The sequence below is a fragment of the Aristolochia californica genome, unplaced genomic scaffold (genome assembly GCF_029961685.1).
Source record: "Aristolochia californica isolate CCGP_79_NKW_82.1479 unplaced genomic scaffold, dmAriCali1.0.hap1 SCAF_8, whole genome shotgun sequence".
NCBI classification, from domain to species: Eukaryota; Viridiplantae; Streptophyta; class Magnoliopsida; order Piperales; family Aristolochiaceae; genus Aristolochia; species Aristolochia californica.
The window spans coordinates 9,105,865-9,122,596 of NW_027182279.1; the positions used below are offsets into that span (position 1 = coordinate 9,105,865).

The 16,732-nt window shown below is 37.4% G+C and overlaps 1 protein-coding gene across 1 annotated transcript in view; it reads right to left on the reverse strand.

Moving 5' to 3' along the window:
* LOC137938966 (uncharacterized) overlaps positions 1-16,732 on the reverse strand; it is a 66,442-nt gene continuing 49,710 nt past the window's right edge. Inside the window, exon 4 of the mRNA XM_068784102.1 lies at positions 1-63. The gene's annotated coding sequence lies outside the window, so the exon portion shown is untranslated. The remainder of the gene's footprint in view (positions 64-16,732) is intronic.

Genomic DNA, 16,732 nt, shown 5'->3' on the forward strand with positions numbered 1-16,732 from the left:
CTTAGATATGTGGGCCTTCCTTAGTCATGTGGGCGGGAACCCATCATCCAACATTTTCATATCCTACAAAACACAAGAAGTTGGAGAAAAAGTCATGGAACAAGTAAATTTTTTTGTGAGTTGACTAACGGATAAAAGGTTTAATGGAAACTCAGGAACAAATATGACATCTTTTAAATGACGAGTAGGTATAGTAAATGTGGATTCTACCCCACGTACCTTGGTTTGGGATCCATCAGTTATGGAAACAAATTTGTCAAGTAAACATGGATATATAGAATTCAGGAGTGTACCATTACCTGTCAAGTGCTCAGAGGCCCTAAAGTCAATGATCCATGATGGAGAAGTAATTGAAACCATCTTGTTATAGAAGTAGCAGCAATAGGAGAAATCTTTTTGCAAGTGGCCTAGCTATTTGTCTAAGCCATCAGACTCTTTATCTATTGAAGTAGTGCAAATTCTACGACAGAGACAATCTTCTGGCCTATGGTGTTTTTAAGAGCCATCATAGTGTCTGCTGGCAACAATCAGTGTGTAATAGTCCAAGGTAATCAATCTGAGGATTTTTTTCTTAAATAAATGTCTGGATTAAAAAACCAATATGCAACAATGAGGGAGATAAGACACAATGAGCTAGTCAAGCCGGGTAAAGATTTGAGTTAAGCCGAGCTAAGGTACTGAGTCAGGCTGAGTAAAGAGACCAAGTCAAGCTAAGTTAGGTACCAAGTCAATCCGAGTTAGTACAATTTAGTTGAGAGAGGGAAACAAAATGAAAATGCTAAAGGAGAGTCATGAGCCACAACAAGATATTTGCTTAGGCATACCCTAATTATATTTCAAATACTTTATTCATCTTGAACTAGATCCTAAGTTCACACACTAATAAATAAGTAAATAAATTAACGATGCACATGATTATAGTGCATAACTTGATAGATACAAAGGTCTTTTAAACTAAAGTTCATACAGTGATACAAAAAGAAATAATACATCATAGTTCTTAGAGCAAACTGTAGAATTTAGGACTCCTTCATATTGATCTCGAACCAAAGAGGGAGAAGGAGAAGAAGGAGAGAAAGAAGAGAAGAAGAGAGAAAGGAGAGAGTTTAGAGATCAAATTTCAAGAGAGGGGAGAGGAGAGTTTGGACGAGATTGAGAAGTGAGGAGAGAAATTAATGCTCTACCTCTTAGCCAAAGGCCTCTGTTTATAGTTTTTTGAGTGTATGTTATAATGACTACAATGCCCTTAGGGCTAAAACCTTACAAGAGAAAAGACATAAATAGAAAATTAATTACATCTTCATTCCATCTTTATGAGAAGTCTCCTTATTTTACAATATGCCACCTCTTGGACGTGTGGGCTTGAGCCCATCTTCTAACACCCCCCCTTAAACTTGAGGAGATAAAACATCATACATACATAGCTTGCCACATGTAAAAGATAGGATCTTAGACGTACCTGGTTTAGTAAGAATATCTGCTATTTTCTCTTGTAATGAAACATGTTTGAGGGTGATTATACCCGCTTGAGATTTCTTCCGATTTAATAAGAATATCTGATACTTGCTTTTGTCATGAAACATGTTTGAGGGAGATTATACCAACTTGAGATTTCTCCCGTATAAAGAGGCAGTCCACCTTAATGTGTATAGTCCTTTCATGGAAGACTGGATTCGAAGTGATATGAATAGCTGCTTGGTTATCACAATATAGATCCATAAAACCTCCTTTATAAAATCCCAATTCGGTAAGAAGGGACCTGATCCATAGGAGTTCACTGACTGTGTGAGCCATATTCTTCTTTTGCACTAGATCACACAACCACATTTTGCTTCTTGCTTCTCCATGTAACCAGGTTCCCTCCAACAAGAGTGCAATATCTAGAAGTAGACTTCCTGTCATCAGGTGATCTAGCCCAATCTACATATGAGAAACCTTCTATATTGAAGTGATCATTTTTCTTATAAAGTAATCCTCTTTTTGGGGTTCCTTTTAAGTATCGTAATATCCTTTCCAAGGCTTTTCAACGGGTAAGTTGTGGTTTATGCATGTACTGATTCACCACACTTACTATACATGATATGTCTATTCTAGTTACCGTGAGGTAGATAAGTTTGCCCACAAGTTTATCTTATTTGCCAATATCAATATCTTTTCCAAAATTTGCACATAATTTAATATTCGCATCCATAGGTGTGTCAGCTATGCGGCACCCCATCATTCTTGTTTCTTTGAAGAGGTCCAAGATATACTTCCTCTGAGATAATATTATCCCATACTTGGACTGAAGAACTTCTATGCCCAAAATATAATTTAGAAGTCTAAGATCTTTAGTTTTAAATTCATGACGTTGTTAGGAATTAGACGCCCTAATTGCAAACTAATGAGAGCAATAATAATAATCGTGGAAGAAAGAAAAATCAAGCACGAGAACAAACAAGATTTTATAGGTTCACCTCAAGGTGAGACTACATTTTGTCTTCTACCGTTGTAGTAATCCACTATGAAGATGAAAAATAGTTTACAAGAGAGATTACACACACTTACAAGTGTTATTTTTCTCTAACTTCTCTCAGCCACAATTGATGCTTCTTGGATGATCAAACCCTAATAGCGGCATCCCAAATATAAAGAGGAAACTAGGGCAACTACGGTATACGAGTAAAATTCCCAAACTGCCCTTAATGATATAATAGTTAATATATCGTGTACTGACTTAGCGTAGGGCGTTGATTAGGCTCCACTGCTTAACAGACATATCGTGTTTTTGACTTCTTGTATGCTATTCGCATCATTGCCGACTAAGACAATATTATCAACATACACAACCAATAATATATTTCCTTTCGAGGTATCTTTAATAAATACTGAATGATCTATTGAGCATCGACGAAATCCAAACCGTAGGAGTGCTTGACGAAATTTATCAAACTAGGCCCGATGGGATTGTTTAAGCCCTTATAAGGACTTCTTTAAGCGGCATTCAGACCTTCCTAAACCAAATAACCAAGTGATTGAATCATATAAATTTTCATGCGTATATCACTATTTAAGAAAACATTTTTGACATCGAGTTGATCAACGGGCCATGAAGAGTTAGCGGCAAGCAGTAACAAGATACATACTTAATTTAACTGGGCAATAGGAATGAAGGTTTCATCATAATCCACTCCATAACATTGAGTGTACCTCTTAGCGACAAGTCGGGTCTCAAGGCGAGCAACAGATCCATCCGGATTATGTTTGACGGTAACAACCCATTTACAACCCATCGATTTCTTACCTCTCGGAAGCGGTGCTAAGTTCCATGTCGAATTTTCATATAAGGCTTGCATTTCCTCATCCATAGTTGCCTTTCATCCTTGATGTTTCTGGGCCTCCTGATAGGATTGCGAAATAGAGATGGAAGGAACTGATAACAAGTGGAAGACTACCGATGGTGAGACATAAAATTCGTGATAGAATGAGAAGTAGTGCAAGTACGAGGTTCTTTTCTTAAGAGCAATGGACCGAGTATCAAACTGTGGACCAAATGGAATAGGGGAAGAAGGACTTACCTTGGTAGGATCCAAAAACTCCACAGGTGTGGTGCCGACCGATGCTTCGGGAGGCGGAGTGACATCATCATTAAATGGTACAAATAGACGAGGAGTGGCCAGAGGGAATGAAAGACCCAAAGGAGCATCGTTCAAGGAATATAATGAGGTGTCCTAAAAAAAGGTCACATCCCTAGACACAACTAACCACCGAAGGGTAGAACTGTTACTGACATAACCTTTTTGGGTGCAAGAGTAACCCAAGAAAATGCACTTCATAGAACGAGGAACAAGCTTACTTTTTTGAGGAGATGTGAGATGGACAAAACAAGCACACCCAAAGACCTTCATGGGAAGAGAAAATGGGTCTTCAATTGGAAATAATACAGAATATGGAGTCTTATGACCAAGTACAAATGAAGGTAACCTATTGATAAGGAAACATGTCGTAAGTATGGCATGGGGCCAATAAAAGTAGGGTACCTACATGGAGTAGAAGAGACCCTGGGCAACCTTAAGGAGATGTTGGTTCTTTCTTTCGCCAACACCATTCTATTGAAGTGTGTAGGTATATGATGTTTGATGGATAAAGCAATTATCTTAACTGAAGGACTAAAACTCACTAGACAAGTACTCTTTAGAATTATCAGACCTAAGTACTAGAACTTTCTTGCCAAACTGGGTTAATACCATAGCATGAAAGGCCTTAAAGATAGTAAATATTTAAGATATTTCTTTAAATAGATATAGCCAAGTTACCCAGGTAAAATCATCAACAAATGTAACAAAATATTTAACTTGAGAAATATTGGAGACACTCAAAGGTATTAGAGAAAAGGGCGCAATATGTTTATTGATAGGGTGAGGAGAACATGTACTCTCGTGTTTGCTTAACCGACAAACCTCACAATTTAAAGTAGACAATGACTTAAAAGAAGGAAATAAATATTAAAGAGAAGAAGTAGAAGGATGGCCAAGCCGGTTGTGCCAAAGTTGTGCCTCAAATGGAGAGGATGAAAGTGCAACTAATGGAGGTAGGTCCAAGTGATATAAACCCCCATTTTCATGACCTCCACCAACCACCCGCTTCGTTGTTAGATCCTGAAATACACAAGAAGAGGGTGAGAAGGTGATTGAGCAATTTAGATTTTTTGTGAGCTGACTTACCTAGAGTAAGTTTAAAGGGATTTGAGGAACAAATAGGACATCTCAAAGTGGGATAAAGGGTGTAATAGAAGATGATCCCTTGCAAAGTACTTTGGTTTGGTACCATTACCTATAGTTACAAACTTATCGGGAATATATGAAGATAGAAAAATTAGCATATGTTTGTCACTTGAGAGATGTTCTGAGGCCCCGAAGTCTATTAACGAAGATGAAGATGGGGAAGTAGAATAAAGCATAGCTGAAGCAATAGTGGTAGAAGCTTTAGGTAAAGATGTAAGGGAAGACCCCATGAATGACTTCATTTTTTGAAAACAATTCATAGTTTTCAAGAGTGAGAGTCATCTTCCTGATTTGTGATTTAAAATTTTCTTCCCGTTTATCATTGGTAAAGGAGGTTGGAGTAGTCGTGGCCTATTCCAGTTTTCCATGAAGCTTCCAACAAATTTCCACAAGGTGGTTTTGACCCCTACAATAAGTGCATATTCGAGGCTCTATCGAGAGTAGCTAGGACCGGTTCTAACACCTCTTGTTCGGCCTCCTCTAGAATTTCTATCATGGCCTTGGTTGGAGGATGATGTTCCTCCATTACCTGAATACATAGTAGATGAAGCATCGTTATTTGAGTTAGGAGACAAATTAGGGATTCACAACAATGTGTTTATATCATCAAAGGACGGAAGTGCAGAGGAACTAAGAAGTTGGGTCTTAGCAACTTCAAGGTATGGTTTGACATTTGTAAAAAAAAAAATTTACTGCTAAAGTTTCCCTTTTCTTTTATTGAATTGAAATATCGCTACCTCAAAACTAAGCCAAATATTCATGAATAATGTCTCCTTGCTTAATATTGAGTATGTTTTGAAATACCTCAAATAAATTTGTAAAGTTGTCGTACTGGAGTCAGTTTGGCTGACTCTAAGAGGACAATATTGTTGGCTACATGCTCTTCCATATTATTAATAAGCCAACTAATCACCAAAGTGTCATCCTTAACCCACTTTAGATAAGATTGACTTTCTTCATCAATCGATGGTGAAGGCTTGGTTAAGTGACCGAGAAGGTCTCGAGTAATAAGAAACTTCTAACCGAGTGAGACCAACTAAGATAAATGGATAACCCTCTTAAGGGGATGATAGTAATTTTGAGTATGTCACTCTTATTACTTATATTTCGTTTAACCATCTTAATTTAACAAAACTTACCAAAGCACGAACAAGAAGAGCTGTAATTCCAATTGAGATCCAATCAAACTAAAATCTCAATTTAGATGGTGCAACTGCTATCATCCACTATTTAAGAGCTGATTGGGACTGAATTAAGGTTACTTTGTAAAGCTTGATAACCGCTTAAAGCAATGATATTCTGTCAAAAAAAGTAGGTAACCCGAGTAGGGAAATTTTCCTCCCAATCCAAATTTTAACCCAAAAGGGACTTTTAAGGGTTCAAAACAATTCGAACTTGTATTCAAATTGAGACCTCAATCTTGGGAGGCTAATGTTTGCCCAAAAAAAATCCATAGTTCAAAATTTAAAATAGTCCTCTTAATCAAAATTGAACAATCTTATTTCAAATACCAACCACTTCCAAAAAAGATAAGTTCTTATCCATTATATTAGCCAGTAAATCAAGCTCCAAACACACAAAAAATCATGCCTTAAGTGGTGTAAATAAATTACTCATTCAATATCAATTAAATCCTTTTTTTTCTTCAAAAACTGAATAACTCATGGCTGGTTCTTCACCCAAGCCTGGCTTAACTTTTCCTTAAGACATGTGTCATATTTATCACTTAAAAAGACACATTTCCCTTACTCATTTCCAAAAAAATCCTTTAGGCAATGAAATTGCTCATAAGTCTTTGGTTGGAGAAGGAATTAGCAATTTCCAAAATTCACAAATCACCAAAATTATCTACTCTTTGAGCTCAGAAAAGACCCACAAAAAGTAACTTGATTTAATCCAAAAAAAATCAAAGTAAACTACTTGTCTTGAATAATGAGAGATCAAGCTTAGTCTTATGCAAGTTTCATATCATTCTCCCATCATATAACCATCAACTTCATAATCAAAAGGTTTTCATGGTCTTGTAGGCAACTGATCTTGATCAAACTTGCAATATTTGAGTGCAAGAAGATCAAGGTCATAATATCCTTTAAACATAAAGTATTAGCTTTCATAAGTTCTCATATAAAAGACATTTGTTTCTTGATGTAATATAGAGATTAAGAGCTCAGTACATATTATGGAAAAAAATAACCAGAAATCACTTATCTTTCCATGGTTGAATCTCTTCCTTCAAGAACACCTTGCATGAAACCTTCAAAGGTACTTAAGAATCACTTCAATGTGGGAGTCATAAATCCTTAGATCTGATAACATGTAGTTAGGACTACTTCATAGTTATCTCGAGCCAAAGAGGGAGAGGAGAAGGAGAAGAAAGAGAAGAAGAAGAGAAGAAGAGAGAGGAGAGAATTTGGAGATCAGATTCCAAAAGAAGGGAGAGGAGAGTTTGGACGCGATTGAGAAGTGAGGAGAGAACTTAATGCTCCAGCTCTTAGCTAAGAGCCTCTATTTATAGTTTTTTGAGTGTATGTTACAATGACTATAATGCCATTAGGGCTAAGAGAAGAGACATAAATAGACAAGTAATTACACCTCTACACCATCTTTATGAGAAGTCTTCTTATTTTCCAATATGCCACCTCTTGGAGGTGTGGGCTTGAACCTATCTTCTAACACAAACCTCTGCTTTGATGAGATTTTTATCATTGCATAAAGAGAAGGATATGCTTAAGGCCATCAAGTCCTTTTACTTTCCTTTTTCGGGCACAATAACTTCGAAAGGGATGGGAGAGTAGTATCATCTACATTGAAGATGGTTGTCATCATAATCTACATAATTTTTGGAGCAGAGGCAGTGGCAAGTGTTGACCATAGGTTGACTCCCACATTACTTTTGATGATAATAACACTTAATTGAGCTAATAACTTGCAAATCTAGCATTTCATATTCTTCACCTTCAAGAGCATCTCAAGGGCTAAAGCTTGAAAGCCAAAAGGAAGACCTCAAGAAAATTTGTTTTGGTCCCACCATCTCAATATTTGAAGACAATTTTAGGCTTCCCTTGGGAATCCAAATTTTCTACACCCTACGTAGCTTTGATCCTTTTTTTTAAAATTTTTGATTTCCTCCTCTGTACTTCTTTCTTTCTTGTTTCATTCTCCCTTTTTCTTTATTTCTTTCTTAATGTTTCATTCTTTCTTTCCTTTTTCCTTCTTTCTTTAGTGCATTCCTTCTTCTTAATTTCTTTCTTGTCTATTTTCTAACAAAATTCTTTCTGTGTTTGTTAATTTTCACTTCCTTTCTTATTTTTCTTTATTTTTTTATTTTATCCTTTCTATCTTTTTTCTTGTTTGTTACTTTTTTTTTCCTTTTCCATTTTTGTGTTTTTCACGCCACTTCAATTTCATTTTTTCTTCCTTTCTTATTTTTCTTTCTTTTTATATTTTATCCTTTCTATCTTTCTTCTTGTTTGTTACTTTCTTTCTTTGTTTTTTCCTTTTCCTTTTTTGTGTTTTTTACTTCACTTCAAGTTCGTTTTTTATTCGTTTTTTCTTTCTACCATTCTTTGTTTTTCAATCCATTATTTTTATTTCTTATTAAAAGAAATTGTCTTATAATTTATGCTCCAAAAATAAAATTATTTTAAACTTATATAAGGTTTTAGGGTCATGATATTCATAAATAAACAATTATTCCTATCAGTAGATCAATTGCTAAATTACCTGATGAAAATAGGGATAACAATCAATTATAAAGATTTTGGGTAGTTTAATTACATCTCATACTACTATCCAAATCTCGCACAGGATTCTTGACTTCCTAATAATAGATTAAAAAAGAATCTTGAACCTTGGATTGAAGCCCATACTAAGGTTGTTGGAAAAATTAAATCTAGAGTTCAACAACTTCCTTGTCTTACTCTAGCCAATCCTTAATGGAAGAAGGTTGTTGAAACTGATGCTTCTCTTATTAGCTATGGAGGAATCTTGAAACAATTAAATCTAGTTTCTAATAAAGAGAAATTGGTAAGATTTAATTCTGGCCTATGGAAGTAGGCCCAATTGAACTATTCGACTATTAAGCAAGAGATTCTTCCTATAGTTACAAGTACTGGTAAAATTTAGGATGATTTAATCAATCAATTTTTTTGTTAAGAGTAGAAATTTGACCTCCCAAATAAATTCAAAAATTTAGAATCTAACCAAATATTTGCCCATTGGCAGGCATAATTAAGTGTATTTGATTTTGATATTGAATATATCAAAGGGGAAAATAACTCTCTACTTGATTTTCTTACCCCATAAATTTTTGAAGGGTTAAAACAATATTTGATTTTCCTGGCAGTGGAAATCCCCAATTTGCCTCAGCCTCTTCCTCTAGTAGATCAAACAATAAAGGGGAAGAAGAAGAAGAGTTGAGGAGAGAAGGTTTTAGGAGGAGAAGAGGAAGAATGATAAATTTGGGGAAAAGAGGAGGAAGAATAGTTTCATGGGCTAATCCAAACCTTCTCCCTTAAGTTGTATTTATAGATATCAAAAGTACTAATATTACAAGAATATCCTTCGACTAGTAAGAGTGAATAAGAGACATAAATCATAAACTAATTACATTATTGTCACCCTAATTACATCATATCTTCCAACTCTCCTCCTCAACCCGAGAAATAATGGCAGTGATTCCAACTTGAACCAAAAAACATAGATGTTGTAATAAGCTCCTCCATCACAATGTCCCAACACCGGGCACCAAATGTAGAAATGGGTGATAAAATATAAGTCAAAACCAACCTCCAAGAATTTGAACCAAATATAGTGATAATAATCACTAAAGTGGGTAATGCCTGTCATTGACAAGATGGCAATAAAAGACCCAAGGTTACCAATAAAAAAGTAGAGTAGGTGATGCTGGTCATTTACAAGATAACGATAGAAGAACCACATGTACCAATAAAAAATCTTGTTGGAAGATATGATGTAATTAGGGTGGCACTAATGTAATTACTTTTAAATTTCTTGTCACTTCTTCACTCTTATTAGGATGAAAGGTATACTTGTAATATTGGTAGTTTTGATACCTATAAATATACCTTAAGGGGGAGGATTTGGGGGAAGTCCAAAACCCTAATTTCCTATCCTCTCTTTGGATGTGTACCATATTTCTATCCTCTCTTTCTCTTCTCTCTTCTTTCTTCTTCATTCTCTCTTTTTCCTAAAGTTATCATCTATGGAATCTTGAAAATCAACACGGTACTAGATCATTGATTTTCATGATTTCGACTATGGTTTTTCAGGATTCATTATTTTTCTTTTTTCATAGTTTCTGGAACTTAATTTTTTTATTTTATTTTGTTGCTCATTTTTCATGTTGCCCAGCATTACACAGTGCTATTTATTTATTTCTTTTGCCTCATGATCTACACTTTCATCCGTCTTTGCTTTCTGCGTTTCTTGCTTTGTTTTGTCATGTTGGAATTTTGAACCACTCCTAGCTACGAGCAACACCGTTTTTATTTCGAGGAAGTGGAGTTGCAACAGGGATAGAGTTCTCGAATAGATATGTTGAATTTAGGACCCTATCATTGAAACCTCGAGCAAGATGAGAGAGAGAGAGAGAGAGAGAAGAAAAAGAGCAAAGAGAGAGAGAGAACTCGGGTAGAGAGGAGAGAAGAGAAAAGAGAGAAAAAACTTTAGGCTAGAGAGATTGTTCCACGAGTTGAGAAGTGGAGAGTTTGATTGAACCCTTCAACCAAGACCCTGATTTATACTATTTCCATTACATATTTTGGGAAACTTCAGAGATAATTTAGGATCCTTAATATCTCTAATTACATCAATCATGATTATCCAAATCTACATAAATCAAGGGAAGATAAATCAATTACATTAATCAAGGAAGATTGCCAAATCTTCCAACTCATGTGATAAGGATTTCAGTTTGTGTGATGACTCATCATGTCAACTCATGTGGTCATGGTGGGTCCTACCTTGTAACACTCCCCCCCAAGCTTGGGGGTGAGAAAACATCATAAATGCCCAGCTTGCTGCAGACTGGTTTGGTGAGAATGTCTGCAACTTGCCCTTGTGAGGAGATATGTTTGAGAGATCATTTGACGGCTTGGAATTTCTCTTGTATGAAATGGCAGTCTACCTCAATGTGCTTTGTACTCTCATGGAAGACTGGATTTGAGGTGATATGTATTGTCGTCTGATTATCACAATATAGATCCATAGGGTTTTTTTATAGAATCTCAGTTCAATGAGAAGGGATCTGATCGATAGAAGCTCACTAAATGTGTGTGCCATGGCCCTGTATTCTGGTTCTACACTGGACCTTGCAACTATGTTTTGCTTCTTGCTTCTCCATGTTACCAAGTTTCCTCCAATCATTATACAATATCATATCCCGAAATAGATTTTATGTCATCCGGGGATTCGACTCAGTCTCCATCTGAGAATCCTTCTATGTTGAAGTGACCATGGTTCTTATAGAGAAACCCTCTTTCTGGAGCTCCTTACAAATATTGCAATATTCTTTCTATTGCTTTCCAGTGAGTAAGTTGTGAATTGACTCACAACACTTACTGCATATGAAATATCCGGTTGGCCTTGTTACACAGAGATAAATGAGTTTCTCGAGAAGTCTTTGATATTTTCCAATATCAACATCTTCTCTGGTGCCGGCAAATAATTTTGTATTGGAATCCATGGGGTTTTTTTTGCTAGTCTACACCCCATCATTCTTGTCTCCAGTAGTAGAATAAGAACATACTTCCTTTGAGATAGTATAATTCCATGTTTGGACTGTAGTACTTCAATACCTAGAAAGTATTTAAGTAGTCCAATATCTTTTGTCTTAAATTCTTCACATATCTTTTCCTTGATTTCCTGAATGCCATCGGGATCATTGCCAAATAAGACTATCATCAACATATACGACTAAAATCACTTTCCCTTTAGGTGTGTCTGTAAGAAACATGGAGTGATCTACGAAACATCTGTAAAATCCCATCCGTATGAGTGCTTCGCTAAATTTATCAAACCTTGTATGAGAAGACTATTTTAGACCATAAAGGGATTTCTTCAATCGACATAACGACTCCCCCTCAACCACAAATCCAGGTGGTTGTTGTATCTAAATTTCTTTCTTTATATCCCCATTGAGAAAAATATTTTTCACATCAAGCTGATAGACCGGCTAGGAAGAATTAGCAACAAGAGATAATAAAATACGTACCAAGTTCATTTTGGCCACCGAAGAGAATGTTTCCTCATAATCGATCTCATAACACTGCGTATAGCCTTCAACAATGAGGCAGGCCTTAAGGTGAGAAATTGACCCATCTGGATTGTGTTTAATTGTAAAGACCCACTTACAGTCGACCGGTTTTTTTCGTCCATTACCGCCTTCCACCCTGGATGTTTCAGAGCCTCCTGATAGGACTGTGGGACTAAGATGGAGGAGATAGACACAAGAAATTGACAATGAAGAGGATCACGATTGTGAGACACCAAATTGGATATGGGGTGAGAAGTAGAGGGCCTAGTGCAAGTTCTGGGTTCTTTTCTTAAGGCAATGGGTCAAGTATCATATTGTGGTCCAAAAGGAATAGGAGAAGATGGACTTTCATCGATGGGATCCGCAAGCTCCGCAGGTGTGGTGTCAACCAGCACTTCAAGGGGTTGAATAGTTTTCGTAGCACGGGGCATACCCAGTCGAGGAGAGGTTGGTACAGAAGAGAGACCTGGAGGAGTATTGTTAGAGTAGTATGAGGAGTCTTCAAAAAGTTAATTCCTTGGACACAAGTAACCTTTGGAGTGGGATTGTAGCAAATATAACCTTTTTGCGTGCGAGAGTATTTGAAAGATTAAAAGGACGTAACTCGTCATGGACAAGATTGTTTTTTTTTTTTTTTTTAAACCGTTGTCATCCATCTTCGCTGGTTTTTAGTTTTAGGAATCCATGGATTTAGCTCACGGAGACAAAGACAAATGACTTATTGGGAGAAAACGGGGAGAAGAAAGGAGGTTATAGACTTGTGTCTTTCACATGAAGCTCAATTTATAGATTAATAATCATACAATATTATAATTATACCCCTGAAACTTAAACTCATTACATCAATGTCATCTTAAGAGGTGGCTCTTTATTTACCATCATACCATCACTTGTGAGCCTTTCTCTTTGGTATGTGGGCCTTTAACCCATCTTCCACCTCTCTTGGATATGTAGGCCTTCCTTGGTATGTAGGCTTGAGCCCATCTTCCAACACACTCGGACGTGTGGCCCTTCCTTGGTATGTGGGCTTGAACCCATCTTCCAACACACTTGGACGTATGGGCCTTCCTTGGTCATGTAGGTTTGGGCCCATATTCTAACGTTCCCCCTCGAACTGGGGGTGAGACAACATCATGAATGCCCAACTTACTGAAAATGGATTATTGGACCTCTCGTATAAAATGGTAGTCCACCATATCTTCCAACACTCCCCCTTAAGTTGGTGGTCTCTTAGAGACCTAACAAGCATAATACAAAAGAGAGTAAAATCATTCCTAGCCATAAGACATCACTCTATACACCAGTAAAATGGTCTTAGTCAAAAATATTTTTCGCTCAATTTCACAGGTAAAAAAGTAGCCCTACTTTGGTGCATAAAGTCTACCCACTTTCTTAGGGTAGCTCAAAAAGACACCTCTTGGATGAATAATAGACTTGACTCACGCTGGATGTTGGGAATACTAAACATTGCTCAGAAGTGTAATAAGAAACTCCTCCATCAGGGTGTCCCTCCACAGGGCACCGACTCTCAAATGGTAGAAGTAAAAATGCCAAACAAGGGGGTAAAGGGTATTAACTGAAAGATAATATTTTGAGGCCACCATTTGCTTTCTTCTTCATTAGAATTATGTTATGAACTCAATAGCAGGCCGAGTCATGCAGAGGCGCCGTGGCAGTCATATAATTATTAAGTTAATTTCTTTTCTTTCAATGTGTTTTTCCTTCATTTTATTTCAATTGTTGAGTTAGTATGCGGTAGGGGCATTATTATAATTATTCCTTTTAAACTCTAGTTGGCGCCAATCCTACTTAAGGGGGAAAGTGGAATAGGAAAGGAAATCTTGATTTTAGGTTAAACAAAGGATTTTTGAGTTCTCCTAAATGAGCTCAGGCATGTGTGTTCTTCTCAAAAAACCTAAGGGTGTGCGTTCTCCTCAATGAACCTAGGGTTTCAAATTCCCCTTAGAGCTTGATTTTTTTCTCTTTCACCTTCTTCCCTGTGAATCGTCATGTGAGATCTGGGATCCTAACAACTCGGTATCAGAGCTTGAACATGGGTGATTCATCCAGGAATGACAAGTTGGGATCAATTGCTAGAGAGGTGCGATTGGCAGTAATGCGGGCAAAAAATGCAACAATGTGGGCAGAAAGAGAGGCGTGAAAGAAAAGAATCAACCAACAAATCAGTAGGATGAGGGATATGATGTTTGGAAGAAATCCGCCCCCAGATCGAAGGGTGGAAGACTTGAGATTGGCTAAAATCGAGAAACATCGTGTTAAGGCCTCAGAGGGGAAGGTTGCCGCTCCGGAAGATGAAAAATTGCTATCCGTCGTTCGACCTCAAATCGCGTTAGAACAACCAAATTTGGGTTCAACCTCAAATCTCCCTTGTTCACGGCAACCTAAACTTCTCGCATAACTGGAGATGGGAAATTTCCGAGCGGAGAAGCCAAATGTTGTTGATGTTTGCTGTCGGCAACATGTCAAACTCTACTTCGTTATGGGGCATACAAATTTTCTACCTAGTAGCTTCAATTTTCCGCCGTTAGAGGTTTATGCAAACTGAAAAGCAAAAAAGTCCAGAGACTTTGACTTCGAAGTGGAAATTGTTGCCTTGGCGGCAGATGAGCAGTCAAGAACAGAGAATTCCAGATACGTTGCTGCTTGTAAAAACATAATCAGGTTGAAAATTTTCACTTTGAATGACTATATATTGTGTTTTTCTTCAATCATAAAAAAATATAGATTGCACTTGAGTTTCTAGCTGTGAATGTTTTCTCAAATGTAAAATCTGCTTCAGTTATTGGCTATGTGTGGGTCTTTGGATCAGGACTCCTGGGAGGCTTTCTATAGAATTTTCTTGGTTTTTCTCTATACCATGGTCTGTATGAGTTTGCACAGTATGCCTTTGCAGGAAATTCTATTGGAATTTCTAGAATGTGTTGGATAGACTTGAACGACATTGACAATTGGATCAAAGAAGTTTTTAACTGTTATGCTTGTGGAATAGATAGTCATGCTTCCTTTTGCATATTATTTGACCAGGTTGTTTTAATTAGGCAGTGGAATCAGAAAATGTCCTATATTTTTCTTATAATATTTCGATAAGTTAGGCAAAATGGACGAAGCATTGTAGTTGTTCGATGAATTGCCTGAGAAAAATGTTGTGTCTTGGAATGCAATGATTTTGGGACACTGTATTCATGGATGTCCTACAGATGGTCTCACTTTAGTTGTAGAAATGGCGGGACAAGGTTCTAGCACCAAAACGGGTGCCAAGACAACATATAAAGAACAAGGGATGGCCGCTGAAGTTACCTTTATGGGTTTGTTAGGTGCTTGTGTTTTTCCAGGATTAATGTTAGAAGGCCAAAATTATTTTCATGAAATGTTGCCTAAATATCACATCAGCCCCAAGTTTGTACCATTCTGGGGCATGGCTAATCGTTATGCTAATCTTTTGCTCATCCAAGAGGCTGAAGGTTCCTTGAACATGTGGAAGTGGGAGATTGTTTAGCCAACCATTTGATCGAGCTTGAACCAACTAATACTTCTCATTCCCCTTTATTGTGGAGTCTTTCTGTAGTGGCGGGAAGGTGGGAAGATGTTTTCAAAGTAAAAGAAATATTGGAGGCTTCAAATGAGATTCTGAAACAGGATGAAGCTCCCCATTTTACTGCCGGACCAACATCTGATGCTGCTTGTGTGAACATACTCAACACTAATTTTTTTACAAAGTGGAGAGTTGTTGCTGATCCATGGGGCCCTATCCTTGAACCACTTATTGTTGGCAATGCATCCTCAAACCAGACATTGGAATAGAGGGTGGAAGAACTACAAAAGAATAAGTTGTAGAGCTGGGCTTTATCAACAGTCCAAGATTGGGATGGGGTAACAGATAGTTCCTTATCCAAGCAAGATCAAGGCAAGATACAAATGGTAGCTGCACTTGTAGCTGCTGGAGCCCATGCTGGGGTTGTCACACATCCCACTTCACAAAATTGGTGCAGCTGCTTTTGATACTTGTCAGGTTCCCTTTGTTGTTGCTGCTTGAAAGTCGTCATGCTATTCACAATTCAGAACTTCGGGTGTAGTAGCAGCCAGCAACAAATGTCATCAGTGGCCTCACATTGAGCTACGAGTCTGTCCTAATTCCAATTTTTTCCATTGCAGTAGCCATCTACGTAGGTTTCAGTCTTGCTGCCATATATGGACTTTCTGTGGCAGTTTTGGGAATGCTTAGCACAATTACAACCAGGCTTGCACTTGACACCTATGGACTCAAGGGGGAGGAAGATCGTCTAGCTTGCGTGGTTGACCTACTTGGCCATGGTGGGTACCATGTAGCAACAACCAAAGTCTTGGAGGATTACACTGGTCGGAATGGTTGCTGGCCCAACATATCATCCATGGTCTTTACTGCTGCCTACAAACCAGTGATACACATACCATCAATTGTGGATCAATTTACTGTAGTGGGTTTACTCACATCTAGTGCCAATCTGGGTGCATTACATCAAGGGAAACTCTTGCAGGCTTACACCAAGAGAGATTTTAACTGCCCCCATTTACGCTGCTTTTCAGAAGCCGAGGTTCTCACTAAAATTTGTGCATGGCTGTTGATGGCTTACTTGCATGAATATGCTTGTAAGGCTCATGTTGCTGCTCTCTACTATGGGATAAACAATACAGG